At 42.2% G+C, this 16992-nt stretch overlaps 1 long non-coding RNA gene across 1 annotated transcript; it reads left to right on the forward strand.

Moving 5' to 3' along the window:
- The first annotated feature begins 5868 nt into the window (after window positions 1–5868).
- Window positions 5869–14015, forward strand: LOC125721068 (uncharacterized). Its single transcript, XR_007385679.1, has 8 exons — window positions 5869–5994; window positions 9950–10003; window positions 10095–10148; window positions 10508–10614; window positions 11592–11644; window positions 11864–11881; window positions 11961–12023; window positions 13681–14015. It is a non-coding gene; the product is annotated as an uncharacterized LOC125721068 (long non-coding RNA).
- Window positions 14016–16992: the final 2977 nt, after the last annotated feature.

Here is a 16992-nt window from a genome sequence, read left to right on the forward strand (position 1 = left end):
CAGCAGTGAAAGGAGGTTGCAGCATCTCTGTAGGGACAGAAGGCGGTACAGCGTGACATAATCCACTGCATCAGTAGTCGGACATTTCTGCTGGAGGTACGCGTTTCCGGACGGGAGTACCTTACTCAGGAGGTCCCCGCTCCAATTGGCTAAGTCCCGGGTTATGGGGTTCTCCTGGACCTCGGATTGGGACAGCCAGTACACTACCTCTTGTAGGAGACCGAGACGCTGACTCTTGGTCCCCTGCGCTGTTACTTCTTCTAGGTCTGTCATTCTGTTATGATCGTGGGTGGATGGGCAGGCAGGAAGCGGAGAAGGATGAGGCAGGTGTGCAGAATGCAGGTAAATGGGGTTTATTTGGGAAGACAGGGTAGACAGCGATGAACATAAACTAACATCAATGACAGACATCCAACAGAGGAAGACATGGACTGATATACGAGAGACAAGGCGAAATAACAGGGAACAGCTGGGCACAATCGGGGAAGCACACGTGGATAATGAGTGTGCACTCATCGGGGTGTGGCACACGAGGATCGGACAAGCTGGGCATGACACCAGCTGAAAGAGCTGCAGAGCTTCTGTTCAGTTTGTCACAATCCCAAAAGCAACATCTTCATGGAGGTGTGCTAGGCCTCTCTCTTGCATTTTGGAAACTTCTCCTGCACGTCTTCAATTGAAAACAGTGATTTGTGTAAGTGTAACCAAGTTCAGCCAAGCTCTGAAGAGTTACTGCCTCTTTCAAGCTACAAAAGACATCATTTGCAATTTTTTCAAGATGCCTGTGAAGGAGTTTAATGTCTTCAGTAAAGGGTAATATCAATGACTTGTTATACTTAGCGTTATTTAGTGTGTTCAGTGCAGTATGCAACACCATCTCAGACCACATGCAGGAGTATAACTTCTTGAACAGAGTTTATTAGTTTATCGTCCTCTGCTATGAGGGCCCTACAATGAATTACGTCACATATCTTCTGTTATGTATGTCCTAGTTTTAATAATTTTTACAGAATAATTAAAAATGAAGCTTGTTGTATCAGTGTTTCTCTTCATCATAACCGGAGACTTTCTTAACAGCTTCCACAACTCTGAAAATTAGCTGGCTTAACAGCTTACTCAGTGCTGTGTATTGATGATTCTTTTCGCAGAATCAACAAAAAACACCCAACTTTTCTGACTTAAGTATTCATGTTTTGTACTGTAAGGTCATGGCCATACTTGTTGTAGAGAGACTGGGCAAGCGAAATGATACAGAAATCATTTCACATAGCTGAAGAAATCTCATCCTGTTTCATAGACCCCAGCAGCTTCCACACTCCAACTGAGACTTACTGAGAGTATGCAGACTGTACATGTGTTGCCAAACCAAGAACTTTGTGTTAAGTGATACCCAGGAGGGAAACACGGACCCATAATTGCGGGACAGAACGATCTTAATTAGATCGGGCAGGTAGCAGTATTTAAAGGACAAGACGAGGAGAATGGTTGTGGACGATAGCTGGGGTCAGAAGCCGGGATGGTCAGTCCTATGAGCAGGCATGAGACACTGAGACGAGTGGAAGAGAAGATGAGGGGCCCAGGGGCTGCAAGGAAGGACAGAACGGGAGATTCAGGAACGAGGGTTGGTCCCGGGAAGGTAGGCAGACAGGGTAACGAGCACACAAAAGGTAGATGGACAAGGCAAGGAATGAGGGATCGGCATGAGACCAGAAAACACTCGGTACTGCAATGTAACATTGGCAAATACTTCGCGACTGGTGTTGCATGCTTCTCTCATTGTACCAGGTACAATACCTGATTTCAGGTATCTTAATTTCACTACAAAAAATGAAAATCTAAGCAATCATAATTTTCTTATATTTAGACAAAATTCCAATTTCATTAATAAACTGACTACACTGCAATAAATTATCTGTGAAATTTAAGAAATTGTTTCTCTTGTGAGGCAAAGATGGATCAAAATGTGTTTTAGTTAGTTTATTGATGTAATTAGGATTTTGTATTTTACTTCACCTTTTGGAGATGAGGTGGACCCAAGATGTGTGCAGTATAATAATTACAGGCCTGAACAAAGTAATAAGACTGATATTGTCAAGCAATGAGGGACAGTGTGGTATATGAAAATTAAACAGATTTAAAGCTTGTTTGGCACATGATGAAACACTTCATCTGCAAGGAGGCCAAGCCAGGTACAAAGCAGCAGCGTCTCCAAGCAATAAAGTTATTTTGGGAGAGGAGAGTGACCCAAGATGTGTGTAACAGACTAATTACAGGCCTAAACAAAGTAATAATGTTGATTGTGGAGAATAAAGGTGGACAGAGTAGAAAATGAAAAATAAAAAAACATATGGTTCTGTACCGTGCTTGAATAAAACAGACACATTCCTTAGTGTGTTCTGTCTTTCTGTCTGGCTAACAGTCTGAAAGGCTGCTGATGGCGGCATATTCATGGGGTAGGGGTGGGGGGCAGTCACAATGACGTGTGAATGTGTCATTAACTTCTCTGCTTGGCCACAATGAAAAGAGATATGTTTGCAGGGGATAAAGGTGAGGTTGTTTCCTTAACCTAAGAACACTGAACCAATGGTCAAGCAGGGTGGTGGTAGTATCATGCTGTTTTGCTGACAGTACTTTACGTCACTACATTGCACAAAGAGGAGAAGTAGTACTGGATAGATAGATTGGGAATTTTTTGTCATAGTACCAGACTCAAAAAGAGGAACATAAAAGAAACATAGCATAATAAGTATTTACTGTGACCCTTTGGAGTCTGAGGCCTCTCACCCACTTTCAAAGTAGTCTGACATGCCTTAACATTTTACAGTTTTTCTGAATTGCTAAAACACATTTCCTAAAATCTCCTCTCCTTTAATCAAACCACTAAGCACAAACCCTAAAATTCAAGCTAAACTCACAAAAAAATTAAAACACTACTAGTCAAAATAGTTTTTGGCATGTAAATTAGAAACTGTAAGACTATAATAAAAAAAAGTATGGTCGTCTACTATGACTGACAACTAATATGTAACGTTTGCCATATTCAGTACTCCAGAAAAGTTACTGTAAAGAACAAAGCCAAAAAATAAACAAATGAGAGGCATATTACAGTAAAATGTTGTGCAACTGCCAAGCCAGATTCACGGAAAGAAAGAATCCTCTGTGTGACTCATTTGTAATTTGACGTTGAAATTCCGCTCCTATTCACCTATGGCACATATTCTATGTTCTAGTCACTCTTTGGCTTCTTCAAATGTTTATAAATGTGTGTGAACAGTTTTGAGTCATTGTGTTTAAATGACTACTGTGTGCTGGCTGCGCTTAACCTCTGTGGCCTGTGTTTTCTATTTTGCATCAAAGTTCACCATAACTCAAAATATGTTTTGATGAATGAGAATGTGTTTCGAGTTTTGCAAAAAGGGTGACTGAGATCTGCAAATTGTGTCTAACTAGGTGAGCATGGTTTAAAGTTTTGCCAAGTGATTGATTCAATAAATGACTTTTGGCAACTGGCATGCAGTTTTGTTCCCAAAATGATTTCTAATATTTCAGCAATTCAGAAAAACTAAAATATTTCACTTATCTAAACAATATTCATCCCAAAGTGCTACAAATGCTTTTATTCAGCACAAACTCAGCACCAATAATCTGAGATCATTTTGAATGTGATTATTCTATTTTTTTGTTAAAATCCACTTTAAACATACACTTTTCGAAACCTATTTTCAGTGGTGCTGACAAATTGTAAAAAAAAAACACATTATAAACATTTCTAGCCAAGACTTTTGAGCTCTGAAGCTTATAGACATAGGGGCTGGCTACGCAAAGGTGAATGAGACATTCAAAGAATTGTGTGAGGTTTGATTACTAAAGTGTTACAACTTTGAAGTGACTTTGGAGTCACCACACCTTTGCATACTGTCAAGGGCCCATCAGTCTGGAATGTTTGTCACTGCTCCTCACACTAATCTGTTTGGAAAGGCAGTGTGAATTTTACAGTTTTTTTTCAATTGCTAAGACAGATACTGCAATACTGAAGTTGCTTTTTCAAAACTCTTCATACAGTCACCACAACATTAGATTATGTGGGCTTATGTTAAACATTTTGCTTTGCTTTCATACAAAATGCAATCAATAACTAAATGCTTCAAAAATCATGGATTCCGGTCTCACTCACAACATAAAAATTTCAGAGGCCATTTTTCACATAAGTACATACTGACCCTAAAACTGCCAATAAAACAGTCAAAACTGAAATATGTCATTTTGCTAAATTACTATCAAGACCCTTTCTAAAATAGATTGTAAAAACCCACATAAAATAAACAAATTATGTTAATTGACACAAGATCAAGCAATGAATGCTGTATGCCAAGATATTTCTCCAGAGGAATGTAATGAGTATGTGAAGAGATAGTACCATAGATTCTACTCTGTCTTAGCAATTCAAAAAAACTGTAAGAAAAGACACAATACTAGCCTTTTTGCAGTTTATAACATGCAACAGATTAAATGATGATGTATAAAATGTGCAATCACATTATATTACAGAAATTATAATACAGAAATTAGCTATTAGTTGCTGAGCTATTAGTTAAGTTCTCCTCAAACGAGCTTGATGGGCTGAATGGCCTCCTCTCGTTTGTAAATTTCTTATGTTTTTATGTAAATTGTCACTCCTGATCAGGATGCCAAGCTTCAGAACAGTTGTGGGTTATGCTGAAAAGCCAGGTCTGTGCCAGGGACCCAACTAGTTTAAATGAACTAGAAATTTTGCAAAGAAGAGTGATCAAATATTCAGCCAGAATTATGCCAGAGGCTTGCTAATGGCTACCAAAAGATTCTGGTTGATACCTGTTGTACTTGTGTATGTAAACTTGTGACCACAACTAAAATGTGTTTTTGTAAGGAAAGCGCCATCTCATGGTAACACCCTGGAAGTGAATAAATGGGCTGGTTTAGACGAGAATTTAGGCACACCCCCAGAAGGAGGGGGGCTTACTCCCTTTGGCTGGCTTTTGGCAGGCAACCGGCAGGGAGGGGAAAATTGAAGTGGCTGCATCTGTACCTGGGGGGCCTGGACCAGCACAGATGCATGTACATAATATGGGGAAGGAAAGTGCAAAAAAAGCACTTTAATTTCTAAATGCACTTTAATTTCTAAATTCTCCACCGCTGGACAGAATCACTGTAACAGCAAATTAAAGGTTTTATATATATGTTAATATTATTCATAAAGCATGTAGTCTGGTATTCATAAAGCATCTACTTCTACTAAAACACTATTTTAGAATATCGGCTGTGGGTGTATTTAGTTAGTATATGTATGCCATATAATCATGGCTTCAAAACCATGTGATTTAGGTGGTTGATGTTTCTAAATTTCCCTTACTTTGTACCCTGTGATGGACTGGCATCCTGTCCAGGTGTCACCTCACCTGGCTCATATGTCTTCAACTACCTGCATCAAATCAACTGTCAGAAATGATCAGGGAATGTAACACACCCACAGGGCTGGGAAATTGTTTACGCATGGCGTAACTTTTAAAATCGCACGTTATTCTTTCTTTAATCATGTAAAAGTATGATACCCATAGTATGAGCAAAGATTTTCAATAGAAATCCATCATTAGGGATGTGCAGATTGATACTGAGACATCAGTACTTTTTATTTTAATTTTGGGAATCGATTCTAAGCTTAAAATATAAATCACTACCTGTTAAGTGTCTCTGTACTCTTATTAGCCCTTTATAAAAACCGATTTCTCGACTTTACTGAAATTTACAGCACGTTTCTTTGAGGTTTTTCTTCACACTAAAGCTTCGTTTTAAACTGACACGGGAACGCGCGCTTACCCACGTGGTGACGCGCCTCAAGAAAACGGTAGTTAAGGCTGAGCCCGGATTTGCCCGAACCGGAAACACCGGGTACCATTTGGCCGAACCAGAACTCAGCAGTTCATCCCGAATTTGTTTGCGGAACCAGGCTATCTGCAGGTTAGTAACTTTAAGTACTAACTGACTTAGACTTTAATATCAGTTTTTACGTAAAATCCCAGGTTTCCGTCACTTTACCTGGTTAGTTACTAAACCAGATTTCTGGGTTACCCATTGTTTTTTAACATTATCCATGCCCATTTAATGAGATATTGTGGGATTTAAATGCCCTCATTTTAAATGTTGCCAATCTATGCGCTTTTACCATTAATATAATTTGAGGTCCGAAAACTGTCGTCATGAGAATGTAACATTAGTTGTTTTCCAGGTGAGATTTTTAGAGGTGTAAGAAAGCCGTTTTAATAGAGATGACTTGGAGGTATTTGTCCCGAAAGCTTTAGATAAAGTTTAAGAGTTTAATGTGACTTACCTCAAGCGTTGCTAATGCTGGTTCCGAAATTAAGACTATCTGTAAAATGTGACATTTTACAAATGTGTCAAGGAGGAGTGGTACCATTGATATCCGTGCGGGAATTACTGAAATGGGCTCATTTGAAACTCTGGTCTAATGTATTTGAACACAGGAGAACAGCAAGCTCATTTCAATAACTATATACAAACATTTATTTACAAATATATAACATATGAACCGAACACCGAACTCGCTCTTTTCCCGGGGCTCGTCCCTGACGTCCATCTCGATTTGGGGCGATTAGCTTTTACTCCCCGGGGTGGCAAAGGTCTCCTCGACGTTAATAGTATTTTTCGATCCCGCCCATTCCGTTAATTTCTAGCAGGAGACTGCCGCCCAGAGGCGCTGCTTAATCCTGTGCCCCAGATCGAGGGAGTAGGGCCGAGCCCGACCAGAAGGATAGGGCGGCTTCGGATCCACGACACAGCGGTACATCTCCCGGTGATCCTCTACGCTGCGCCCGGGGATCCTCAGCTGCTCTATCCTCCTGTATTTACACATGTATTTCCATATATACAGTATATACACTGAGCAGGGACTAATGTCTCGCGAGGTTCTTCAGCAGTGGGCTCGTCCCTGACGTCCATCTCGATTTGGGGCGCTTAGCTTTTACGCCCCGGGGTGGCAAAGGTCTCCGCGACGTTAATAGTATTTTTCGATCCCGCCCATTCCGTTAATTTCTAGCAGGAGACTGCCGCCCAGAGGCGCTGCTTAATCCTGCGCCCCAAATCGAGAAGGATAGAGGCTTCGGATCCACGACACATCGGTACATTTCCCGGGGCGCCTCTACGATGCGCCCGTGAATCCTCAGCGGCCCTATTCTATTATATTTACACATGTATTTACATATACACAATATACACACTGAGCAGGGACTAATGTCTCGCTCTTTTCTTGCGAGGCTCTTCGGCCGGGGGCTCGTCACTCACGTCCACCTCGATTTTGGGCGCGTAGCTCTTACGCCCCGGGGTGACAAAGGTCTCCGCGATGTCAGTACTGTTTTTCTCTCCCGCCAATTCCATTAATTTCGGGCGGGAGACTGCCACCCAGAGGCGCTGCTTAATCTTGCGCCCCAACTCGAGGGAGTAAGGTCGAGCCCGGCCAGAAGGATAGAGCAGCTTCGGCTCCACGACGCATCGGTAAACCTCCCGGTACTCCTCGACGCTGCGCCCGTGGATCCTCAGCGGCTCAATCCCCCTGGCTTGCCGAAGTGCCTCCAAGGCTGGGTCCGATGGCGATTTGGGGGGGGGGGGGTCGAAGTTCCGGGATATCGGCTGCATTTTCTTCCCAGCTATTCTTCTTCTTCAGCCTTGCTGCCCGTTTCTCCATAAAACAAAGAAACATATATATGTAATCCAAAGTAACATACGAAGATTACGGCTAACAAAAGCTAACAGAAATATTAATTGTAATTGACAAACTTACTTTCACCATCATTTAAATTACGGTGCAAAATAATTATGGAAGATCAGGAACTCAGCACGAAGGTGTCTCGAAGAGTTGAATCTGTCTGTTGTTATGATTGAAATTCTGTAAACTGCTGCTGATAACTCTAGAGAATGTTTGTGATGATTTGAGATGTTAGACACCATGGAGACCCAAAGTTAACAACAAGTTTGTGTATAAACAATATCTAGGCTGGCTACGGAGGGAATTTCATTGATATTTCTATCTACCAGGGAGAGACAATTGATATGTTACAATAATGACTTTATGAGAATGACCCATTTGTGTTAATTCTACAGTAATTTAGAAAATGTGTAATATTTACTATAGTATTTTCTATACTGACTTTTGGAGTCTGTCCCAGAAGGCATGATTCAGGGAGTAACCCATGTTTGCCTAATAAACAAACGGTTACAGTGGAGAAATTGCTCAGTGCTGATATATTATTATTTCATATTTTGTCTGGAGGATTCAATGCTGAGCTTTGATTGAAATTAAACATATAAGACCAGCCACATACATGTCAAATTTCATATCAGTACAGTCAACCCCAATGTTTCACATGTCCTATATAGTAAAGTAGTAAAGCTAAATAAAAAAAAAGTAAAACTAGCCAGGTCTCTCAAATTCAACATCATGCCTACTACCGTTACACAATTGAAAATGTGATTGTTTCTGATCTTAAATGAGCCATTGTAACTTTTTAAGTAGGAGAATAATGGGTTAACAATATTTTCTCAAAGGTTCACGACCCTTTCAGAACTTGCCAAGACCAGAATTTTGTTGGCAACCCACGAGTTGAGAAACTTTCCTGTAAATCGCTGTCCACAAATATGTTTCACAAAGCAAATGCTACTCATTTTAGCAGATTGGTGGAACAAGTTAACCAGTTAGGGAGCACTTGTTTCTGTGATACAAAATACAGCGGTTCTTGTACAATCCCTCCTATTGGTTGACGTATGAGGACATGGAGCTTTAATAATTTTTCTTGCATCTTTTCTTCTATCCATCCTTCCATCTGTTTTCTGTAACTGCTTATCCTGTTCAGGGTCATGGGGGGATCTGGAGCCTATGAGTGCAAGGAAGGGAACAGCCCAGAATGGGGCACCAACCCATCGCAGGGCGCACTCACACATGCACACCTATGGGCAGTTTAGTAACTCCAATTAACCTCAACATGTTTTTGGACTGTGAGTGGAAACCAAGGTACCCGGAGGCAACCCCACAATGAGACAGGGAGATTATGCAAGCACCACACATGGAGTCATGAACCCCTGTATCCAAGGTGTGAGACAACAGTGCTAACCACTGAGCCAAGTCAATTATTGTCATTTCAACGATGTACAGTGATACAGTACATAGTGAAACTAGATGATGTTCCTCCATGACCATGGTGTGCTACATATAACAGTATATCAACACAGGACTACTTAAAGTGCAAGTGTGTAAAAAAGCTGTGATGGGCTGGCCCCCCATCCTGGGTTGTTCCCTGCCTCGTGCCCATTGATTCCGGGATATGCTCCGGATCCCCCACGACCCAGTAGGATAAGCGGTTTGGAAAATGGATGGATGGATGTGTAAAAAAGAGCAAACATTGCAGTGCAACATGAGACAGTGGAAGAGGAAATAGAAGAGATGATAATGTGTAAGACAGGCTGTGTAAAGTGCAACAGTGCAATGGGTTGTGCAAAAAGTTCTTGAGGTAGTGGGGTGTATAAAGATTGTGGGTGTGCGTGTGTATGTGTGTATGTCTCAGTCCAGACACTGATTCTTAGGAGTCTGAGGACTCTGACGGAAGAAATTGTTGCACAGTCTGGCAGTGATGACCTGAATGCTCTGGTACCTCTTGCCAGAAGGTAGGAGGGTGAAGAGTGTGTGTGTGGGGTCCTTCATAATGCTGGTGGCTTTGTGGATGCAGTGGGTGCGGTAGGTGTCTGTGATAGAGGGAAGAGGGGCTCCAATGATCTTCTCAGCTGTACTCACTATCTGCTGTAGGGTATTGCAGTCCAATACGGTGCAGTTTCCATACCAGACAGTGATGCAGCTGCCACCACGTGTCATTTCTTGTTTCACAGCATTTCCTTATTTTTTTTATAGGGATTTCCTGGCATTAGAGGGCTTCCTGGACCTGTGGGCCCACAGGGGACTAAAGTGAGTCCATTAGCTTTCAAAAAAGACGTAACCTGATAGGATTCATAGAGATTCTGCACTTCAGGTAAAAAGGATTCTCTGTGTCTTTTAGGGGAAACAAGGCCAGCCGGGATGTAAAGGTGCTCCTGGCCCTGAAGGCCAACAGGTATCGACTGTCTCACTTTCTGTTTTAGATGATGTTTAAATACATCATTCCGTTTATTCTGTCAGGAGCATGTACAACAGCTAAACTGTACTTCATTGAAATGATAAAACGTATGTAATCTAAATCAGTGTATAGCAACAACAACAGAAGATGCTATTTTCTATGTCCATTCACACACTTAGCAGAATTTCGCAATTGAAATGCATCCATCTGCTTATCTAATACATATTTCCAGACTGTCTGGACTCTACTTGACGTCCATCTCGATTTGGGGCGCTTAGCTTTTACGCCCCGGGGTGGCAAAGGTCTCCGCGACGTTAATAGTATTTTTCGATCCCGCCCATTCCGTTAATTTCTAGCAGGAGACTGCCGCCCAGAGGCGCTGCTTAATCCTGTGCCCCAGATCGAGGGAGTAGGGCCGAGCCCGACCAGAAGGATAGGGCGGCTTCGGATCCACGACACAGCGGTACATCTCCCGGTGATCCTCTACGCTGCGCCCGGGGATCCTCAGCTGCTCTATCCTCCTGTATTTACACATGTATTTCCATATATACAGTATATACACTGAGCAGGGACTAATGTCTCGCGAGGTTCTTCAGCAGTGGGCTCGTCCCTGACGTCCATCTCGATTTGGGGCGCTTAGCTTTTACGCCCCGGGGTGGCAAAGGTCTCCGCGACGTTAATAGTATTTTTCGATCCCGCCCATTCCGTTAATTTCTAGCAGGAGACTGCCGCCCAGAGGCGCTGCTTAATCCTGCGCCCCAAATCGAGAAGGATAGAGGCTTCGGATCCACGACACATCGGTACATCTCCCGGGGCGCCTCTACGATGCGCCCGTGAATCCTCAGCGGCCCTATTCTATTATATTTACACATGTATTTACATATACACAATATATACACTGAGCAGGGACTAATGTCTCGCTCTTTTCTTGCGAGGCTCTTCGGCCGGGGGCTCGTCACTCACGTCCACCTCGATTTGGGGCGCGTAGCTCTTACGCCCCGGGGTGACAAAGGTCTCCGCGATGTCAGTACTGTTTTTCTCTCCCGCCAATTCCATTAATTTCGGGCGGGAGACTGCCACCCAGAGGCGCTGCTTAATCTTGCGCCCCAACTCGAGGGAGTAAGGCCGAGCCCGGCCAGAAGGATAGAGCAGCTTCGGCTCCACGACGCATCGGTTTCCGTTAATTGAAATGCATCCATCTGCTTATCTAATACATATTTCCAGACTGTCTGGACTCTACTTCAGTAAGCACAGGGCACACCCTGGACAGGATACTAGTCCATGGCAGGGTACACACCCAGTCATAGTCATACACTATGAGCTTCATTATTCATTGTGTTCTCCAATAAAATGTCATGATATGACCACCATGACCATTGGGTAAGCTTACAGAAGAGAGTTGAATGGATGGATATGTCATGACTACTTTCTTTCTTTAAGGGTATCACAGGTCCTCAGGGTCCACCAGGATGAAAGGGTTTCCAGGTCTTCCGGTAAATTCCACTGCTCCATCCTGTTTTATTTACACTGAGTCTCTATGGGATGAGGGCAAATATTATTTCCATTAGTGTAAAAAAAATAAGAAACCAAAATGCTTCATTGTTTGTCTCAAGTTCCTCTTGCAAACCCAGCTCGACAAATGTCCTGCATGGTGGGTTTGAATTGAATTTGAATTTGAATTGAATTTGAAGTGATTTGAATTTGTTTTGCAGGGACTTCCTGGAAACAAGGTAATTTGCACGTTGAGATTCCGGGGGGCATGAGGTGGACTGAAGGGTTTCCCAGGACTCAAAACACCTTCATTCACAGGGGATGAAAGGTATGCAGGGAATTGCTGGAGCAAAGGGACTGAAAGGACACAGAGGCCCCCAAGTAAGGGAGTCCTGCATGTCACATGTCACATTAATCTGTGAATTCTGATACATCAGGAGCTTTTAAAAAGTGAAACGTGAACCGTAACCCTAACCCAAAAGACCAGCTTTCTTTAATGATGGATATTATAATACATTGTGAACTACACAGGGTGTCCACGGGGTTTGAAAAAGTATTAAAAGGTAGCAAATCACATAAGCAAAAATTAAGGCCATTAAAAAGTATTACACGCAAATTTACGAGGTATTAAGGTGTAGATTTTGAACTATGAATTGTCCATTTGTGTTTTAAAGTTTATTTGCTAAATTTCTTGCAAATTATTTTAAATGTGGATTAGGCTCAGTCCTTCATTCATAGATGATCTCTGTGATGCTGATGTCATATTCGGTGGTCGAGCGACGTCTTAAACAGTTTGCGCACTGAAGTACATGTTGGCTGCTTACACTCGGAAAAGCAGGGTGCGTTCGACTTGGGCTTAGGTTTGTCTGCAGCTGACGTGATGTGGAACGAGATCGGCTGCAGGGGTGGAGTATAAACACGAGGCTGAAGTTGGCTACTTATTCGTAGCTCCTTATTTGGATTTTCCAGTCCACCTTAAATGCTTCACAGCCCAATGCAATGACGCGATTGTGCCTGTAGGTGGATCGTTTTAGTACCTTAGACCTCTCTGTGCCAGGCTAATATCAACTTCTCAGTACACGTCAGGTACCCCACTATATAGATAAGGTGACAATGTCCTGTCCCAGACTGATTTAATGCTCTAAAAATCTGATGAAAACAAGGCATGTTATACTATAGTGCACAAAGGTGTGAATGAGAAGCCAGGTTTACTTGCTAATTGTAATACCATAAACCTGTCTGTGCCAGGCAAATATCAACTTCTCAGTACACATCAGGTACCCCACCATATAGAAAAAGTGACATTTCAGCACGACAATGACCCCAAGCATACATCCAAATACACAAAAAATGGCTTCACCAGGAGGAAATTGAAGTTTTGGACTGACCCAGCCAGAGCCCAGATGCAAATCCAACTGAATATCTGTGGGGTGACCTGAGGAGGGCTGTGCACAAGAGATGCCCTTGCAATCGGAGAGATTTGGAGCGCTTTTGCAAGGAAGAGTCGGCAAATATTGCTAAGTCATGCTGATAGACTCCTACCCAAAAAGACTGAATGGTGTAATTAAATCAACTGGTGCTTCAACAAAGTATTAGTTTAAGGGTGTTCACACTAATGCAACCAGCTTATTGTATGCTTTATTTTTTATATAGTTTGTTTTTCAATTGAATTATACGGGTTCTAGGCCACATTAAAGATGTGATAAGTTTTGAAATGATTTATTATGGTCTCGTTTTTTACATCACGAAATCCTGGCTTTTTAACAGGGATGTGTATGCTTCATATATACACTGTACCCGCTGTGTACTATGTGTTTCAGATTTGCCTGGCCAAAGAATAAGATTCAAATTTGAATTGTGGTCTATTTCACTGAATATGTCCAATTGCTTACCATGGGATGCTACCTGGTTACTATTACAAAAGAAAAATCACGTTATGTGGATTCCACTGTATGACATACATATGTGTGGGATAGCTTAAAGATTTTTTTCATCTGTTGTTTTATACTTTCATAACTCTGCGGCATGTGCCATGCAGCATGTGCCACTGTCAACGCTCCCCTGCATCGAAGCTGTGAATAGGAAGCTAACTTCAGCCACAGAATAAGAAGGTGCGAATGAGAGGCTGCTTGGCGCCCCATCCTGGGTTGCTCCCTGCCTTGAGCCCGCAGCCTCCTGGATAGGCTCTGGACACCCGGTTTCAGAAAATGGATGGATGAATGAAGCCAAACAAATGTGTGAACTGTGAATAAGTAACGAATTTCAGCCTCGTCAGCCTCATACGGCAGTTATTGTTGAATTTTGCTTAACATGAATTCCCTGCAATGGTGAATAAAATACCTTTTATTAGGAAAGAATGCGCTGCCCATTAAAATATTGTACAAAAAAAAATAAATCCTTTTCACACACGTATTTCCCACAATAGTAGCCATGCTTCACACACTTGAAGACATCAAAATATCCCTGGAATGTTTTTAAATGTTCAGTAAATATTTTTGTGCATTTTGGTTTTTACAATGGCATGGCAAATAGGTAAATAGCAAATAGGACACACATTATCCTGTAATCTTCTGACAAACGTTAGGTTCAGACACATATAACAATAACATCTGAATAAATGAAATGTCAATTAAAATTAGAAATCATGATTTATGAGTAACTTCAAATCAAATTCTAAGAAATGTATAAATCTCAGAAAATACTACCCACATACTGCCCAAAATTCCTTTGGCTCCCATTGCTCTTAGCTCAGCCAGGGATATGCAATCCAGTGTCCGTCCTCCATTGTTTCTCCTGTTTCAAATCAAAGCCTTAAAAAGCATGTCCCTCCATGTTGAACAGCTGCTTTTCATGGGATTCAGCTATAAAAAGCACAAGGGTCCTAAGACTGCCCCAAAGTCCTTCATCCAGCTGTTGCCCCAGCCTTTCGCGCTGAGGTCTCTGATGGGTAGCAGGTCCATGGTTCCGTCCCGAGAGTCTGACCCGCTCTTCAAAGCAAACCGTACCTCCATCTGCAGACACAAGAGAACATTTATTTCTGAATGAATGCTACTCTCTTCACAAGTCCTCATAAACACTGATTTAAGACTCCCTTTAACATCAAAAACTGCATTATGCCTTGTCAAATGAACTAATTATGTTACATTATCTGTTATATGCTGACATCTTGTGGCCAAAATATTACATTTGTAGAAAATCTAGGTCTAGCGATTGGTTATTGGTAGGAGTAAATCAAAGCAATTGGACTTGCAGTAGAAAGGCATATCACTGCAGCCAGGAGCCGAATGTCGAGTGGGAGGGGCAATGTTGGGTACAAAGTGCAATTTGGGAGGGGTTTATAACTGTTATCTGACTCCGTAACCCTAACCCCAACCCTCATTATATACCCCTCCTACCCATCATGACAAACCACTCCTGCACGACCTTATCCCTCCTACTTGACACTCTGCTCCCGGCTGCAGCAACATATACTTGAATGTTTGTGACACACCTGTTGTGTGTTTGTTATGAATGTCAGACCTATATAGATGATGAACTGTGACTGCCAATAATTGAAATTTAGAATGAAAAATTAAGTAACTTCAGTGTCTTTATAACATATTTGGATCCTTTCACAGGCTACATTTCTCACCTCGCAACCACGTAGCGACACTGTGCTGTAGGAGGAGTCCAAGGCTTCCATCTCATTTCCATTGTCGCCCAAAATATGTATTGTTCTGTTAGTCATTGTATTGTGGTTGGAAGGACAAGCTATGGTCAAATGCTGTGAGGCTGAGTGACTGTAGCCGAAGAAACCGGAGCTGAACTGGATTAAGACCTGTACTGTATATTCAAACTGAGACATGACACAAATGTGCTTAAAATCACAGAGGAAGAGTAAATATAATAATGATTATTGTTATTTCTTATCTGACTTTTGTAACAGCTGGATGTTTTACTGGAGCAAAGTTACGTGACCACAGGAGGGCCACTGCACAGGTTACTGAGTATTATTGATCTTTAAAGAACTAAACCATGCTTTCTCTGGTGCTTGTATGATGTCAAAAGCAGCTTCTTACTCCGAATCCCCCTTTTTGCTGACTGAACCATATGCCAGAGGTACAAGTGTCCTCCTGCTCTGATTCCTAACCTCCTGTGACCTGTGGAGAAATCATGGTTCCTCTCATTTCACCACCTATAAAATCCAATGGGTGCCCTACATATAAATGAGGCACAGCACCCTGAGCACCCCTGGTCCCTGATGGTATGATTTATCATCATATTTTACTCCCAGCATGTGGATCTGATGCAGGTCAGCACCTGTGATCTGATGGGTGAGATGCAGGTGGATCCTCCTGCTGAGAAGTTACAGAAGACATACAGGGCATCGAAAGGACAGCCCTGATTGGGGTCCAAAAAAAATGCCCTGCAAACACAAAGTTGTGATAAAAATCATTTTTGTAGACCATCACCTACAGCTGAGTCTGAGTAGAATGTCCCAGGGAACGGGGCTTTAAAAGACATGTATTTGTCTCAGGTGCTACCAGAACATACCACTCACCATCTTTTAGGTGGGAATGAGTTAGCTTGAGTTCTGAGCATGTGGTGGCAGGGCTGTCCTTGGTGCCCTGAGACCAGCTGAACATCTCCAAAAGTTCCACTGCACCTTGGTCCTGCTGTGAATCAGAACTGCTCCAGGCCACAGTCACTAATCCCCGAATTATATATTTCAAATTATATTAATGGTAAAAGCGCATTGATTGGCAACATTTAAAATGAGGACATTTTTATCGCACAATATCTCATTAAAATGGGCATGGATAATGTTAAAAAACAATGGGTAACCCAGAAATCTGGTTTAGTCTAACTAACCAGGTAAAGTGACGGTAACCTGGGATTTTACGTAAAAACTGATATTAAAGTCTAAGTCAGTTAGTACTGAAAGTTACTAACCTGAAGATCACAAACATTCTCTAGAGTTATCAGCAGCAGTTTACAGAATTTCAATCATAACAACAGACAGATTCAACTCTTCGAGACACCTTCGTGCTGAGTTCCTGATCTTCCATAATTATTTTGCACCGTAATTTAAATGATGGTGAAAGTAAGTTTGTCAATTACAATTAATATTTCTGTTAGCTTTTGTTAGCCGTAATCTTCGTATGTTACTTTGGATTACATATATATGTTTCTTTGTTTTATGGAGAAACGGGCAGCAAGGCTGAAGAAGAAGAAAAGCTGGGAAGAAAATGCAGCCGATATCCCGGAACTTCGACCCTCCCCCCCCAAATCGCCATCGGACCCAGCCTTGGAGGCACTTCGGCAAGCCAGGGGGATTGAGCCGCTGAGGATCCACGGGCGCAGCGTCGAG

The sequence above is a fragment of the Brienomyrus brachyistius genome, unplaced genomic scaffold (assembly GCF_023856365.1).
Source record: "Brienomyrus brachyistius isolate T26 unplaced genomic scaffold, BBRACH_0.4 scaffold27, whole genome shotgun sequence".
NCBI classification, from domain to species: Eukaryota; Metazoa; Chordata; class Actinopteri; order Osteoglossiformes; family Mormyridae; genus Brienomyrus; species Brienomyrus brachyistius.